Genomic DNA, 4,191 nt, shown 5'->3' with positions numbered 1-4,191 from the left:
TTTGAGGTCCCCAGCATTTACACAGGGCCAGATACCAGATGGAGCTTTCCCTAGTCAATTTGATTTTGAGGTCCCCAGCATTTACACAGGGCCAGATACCAGATGGAGCTTTCCCTAGTCAATTTGATTTTGAGGTCCCCAGCATTTACACAGGGCCAGATGCCAGATGGAGTTTTCTTCAGTTGTGAAATATGCACCCAAGACTCAACACCTTGTAATTTGACAACATTGTCACTGGTAAAGTCCTTTGCATGAATCTGACTTTGGCAATATTATGAGAGTAAAACAATAACTGTACATGAATGACAAAAGACTTAAAAATCCTATGGTTAAAGACCTAATAAGAGTTCTCTATAATGGAATGGACAAGACAATTTGATTATTTTTGAGACATACAACATTTTAAGATAACTAGAATTATGACGAATAACATTATGTCAGGACATAGATATTTAGTTTTGGAACACATATATTAATAACATATACTTATATAAACAGAGCCTAAAGAATATTTATCAACTCTTATTTGACAATACTTTCCATTTAATTTACTACATCAAATAAGCCTAGTTAGTTTAACACGTTAAGCACCAAGCCTGTTTTGTCTTTCTTTCTGTTAAGCCCGCGATATCCGATTTCACCTATATGCTGGAGGCCCGAGACTGTCGAGGTCCGGACAGAAAGCATAGTGTCATTCCATGGTGACTGACATGGCGCTTAATGTGTTAATTTTTTTTTTTTTTAAAGGAAAGACAACAAGTCTTTTGAGATGTTCCAGGGACCTCTGGAAAATTCCAGAGTTAATTCAAGGTCAAAAATACTTCATTTAGAATTTGAGTTTTTGGTGAAGATTGTAAAAAATATCAATTTAACAAAAGTGACGAAGACTTTAAAAGCAAATATAAAAAGTTACATAGGTTAAAATACATTAATAACCTAGCTCTGTTAATATTGAATAAATTGATTTTTCATAAGTAATCAAAGACCAGAAAAAAGGCAATTGAACCATAGCAAATTATTTAAGTAAGACAATTTTTTTTATTTCCAAGCAGAGTTCATAGGAGGCAAAGAACTCAACAAAAAAAGGTAAAGAAAAACCTTTTTTACAAAATCTAAATAAATAAAAAATTGTCCATTTAACAGAGAGAAGAGCAAAATATAATTTTGTGCCAGTGTACTTTTGATACCAAAACTCAATTTTGTCCACTTTTATTAAAAATAATTGGCATTGCCGAAATCGGTTTGGCTCAGTGGATAGAGCATCGGCCTGCGAACTGAAAGGTCCCAGGTTCGATTCCGGTCAAGGGCATGTACCTTGGTTGCGGGCACATCCCTAGTAGGAGATATGCAGGAGGCAGCTGATCAATGTTTCTCTCTCATCGATGTTTCTAACTCTCTATCTCTCTCCCTTCCTCTCTGTAAAAAACCAATAAAATATATATTAAAAAAAATAAAAATAAAAAAATAATTGGCATAAATCATAGTGTAATTTAAGGCATACAGCATGGTGGTTTGATGTACATATATTTTGAAATAATTATAGGTTCAGCTAACATTCATAATCTCATGTAAATACAATAAAAAGAAAAGAATAAACATTTTTGTGATGAGAATGCTTAGGATTTTTATGCTTAGCAACTTTTTAATGTCATATAGCAGTGTTAACTATAGTCATTATTTAGTACATCACATCCTTAGTATTTATTTATCTCATAAATGAACATTTGTGCTTTCGACCACCTTCATTCAATTCCCCCAACCACCACCCACCCCAAACCTCTGCCTCTGGTAACTGCAAGTCTAATATTTTTTTCAATGATTTTTTTTTAGATTTTTAAAATGAGATCATACAGTATATGTCCTTTTTTGTCAGTTATTCAACTCAGCATAATAGGATGGTTCAACATACACCAGTCAATGTGATATATCCATTAGTAGACTTAAAGAATAATATGACCATATCAATAGACAGAAAAAGCATTTGAAAAAAGTTAATATCCATTCATGATAACATCTCTTTACAAATTAGACATAGGAAGAACATATCACAACATAAAGGAAATATATGGCAAGCCCATAACTAACACCATACTGAATGCTGAAAGATTGAATGAATTTCTCTTAAGATCTCATTTTCACTACTACTATTCAACATAGTACTAAGAGTCATAGCTAGTGAAATCAGGCAAGAATATATATATATATAGAATAAGTAAAATTTTCTCCATTTGCAGATGACATGATTTTTAAAATGGTTAGATCTAATAAATAAGTTTAGTACATTTGTGGGATACAAAATTAATATACAAATTGTCATTTCTACACACTGACAATAAATTTTCTAAAAAATAAATTATCAACCTCATTTACAATAGTGTCAAAAACAATAAAATACTTAAGAATTGCCCTAGCTGGTTTGGCTCACTGGATAGAGCGTTGGCCTGGGGACTGAGGGGGTCCCAGGTTTGATTCTGGTCAAGGGCATGTACCTTGGTTGCGGGCACATCCCCAGTGGGAGGTGTGTAGGAGGCAGCTGGTCAATACTTCTCTCTCATTGATGTTTCTAACTCTCTATCCCTCTCCCTTGCTCTCTGTAAAAAATCAATAAAATATATTTTTTTTAAAAAAATAAAGTTAACCAAGGAATTGAAAGATCTTTCCTCTGAAAATTATAAGACATTGATGAAAGAAATCAAAGAAGACACATATAAATGAAAGGTATCACTTGTTTATGAATTGGAAAGATTAATATTGCTAAAATGTCAATGCAATATTTGTCAAGATTCCAATGGCCTTTTTAACAGAAGTGGAAAAATAATACTAAAATTTATATGTAATCACAAATTATCTATAATAATAAGAGCATAATATGCTAATTAGACCAGATGACCTTCCAGATGACCTTCTGGACGAAGCCACAGCAGCGGAGGCTGAGGAAGAGGCAGCCACCGCCACAGCCGCAGCCAAGCCCCTGGCATGAATTACATGCATCAGGCCTCTAGTTCTTAATAGCCAAATAAATACTGAGAAAGAAGAACAAAGCAGAAGGCATCACACTTCCTGACTTTAAGCTATACTATAAAGTTATAGTAATTAGAACAGTATGGTACTGGTATAAAAACAGAGAAACAGACCAACAGAACAGAATTGAGAGCCCAAGCATATCCAATCACCTAATATTTGACAAGGGGAACAAAATTAATTTTTGTAAAACTTAAATCTGTTCCAATCTTAGCAGCTCAACCACTAATAAAATTCCTTTTCTCAGATTCCTTTTCAATAAGCCTACAAATTTTTATATTCATTCAATTTTTTTTCTATTTTTTCTCTTATTCATTCTAGAATAATCATTTTGCTTTAGAATAAAATTAATTTCCTTTTTCTTCAACAAACATGTCCACCATACCTATCATTATCCAAAAAAAAACTCTACTTTTCTTACCTGCTTTTTATACACAGTTGTTTGTTTTTACCCTTATTCTTTTTAAATAGTTTCCATTGATTAGAATTCTTAACCCTTAAAATCATTAATTCCTAGTGAAATTTAAGAAGTAGAAAATTGTGTATTGTATGTTATGCTTACTAACATTCTGTGGATTGGCAAATTTAAAAATATATTTCATAGTTTCTAGAATTACATTCTTTTTCATAGAAAATTTTTCAATGTGACACAAAACATGTTTACTAATAGACCCAAATATTTTTAATTCCTCTATAAGAGAAAGCCAAAAGTGAGTAATAAGCTTATGTTCAGTAATTAATGTTTCACTGTATTAATTAACTTGGAAATGATGTAAATATTTAATGAATATTTATAATTTAGCATATCTCATATAACTTTAACGTTTCAAGTTACTAAAAAACACCTATTTTTAAGTAAACATAGTGTAAATATAGTTATTATTGAAAAGTTTATAAACTTTTATGTTACACACATCTATTTAGATTACCAGTCCTTAATATGTTTATATTACTCATGGAAATATTATGAGACAAACAGCTAACCATCATCCAAATACTTTTCTTTATTACACCCTGTAACAGAGTTAACATGAGCTTATTTGACTTTTAGTAATCCTGTGTAAAATAAAAGTTGAATGTTTGAGTTAAATTTGCTATTGTTAGCTTTAAGACATACTTGTTTTAATCATGGCAACAAACTTATACTAGATAATTCACTGAAGATTATCC

Source organism: Myotis davidii, unplaced genomic scaffold (assembly GCF_000327345.1).
Source record: "Myotis davidii unplaced genomic scaffold, ASM32734v1 scaffold1351, whole genome shotgun sequence".
Classification (NCBI taxonomy): Eukaryota; Metazoa; Chordata; class Mammalia; order Chiroptera; family Vespertilionidae; genus Myotis; species Myotis davidii.
Note: the sequence above shows the minus strand (reverse complement) of the source record.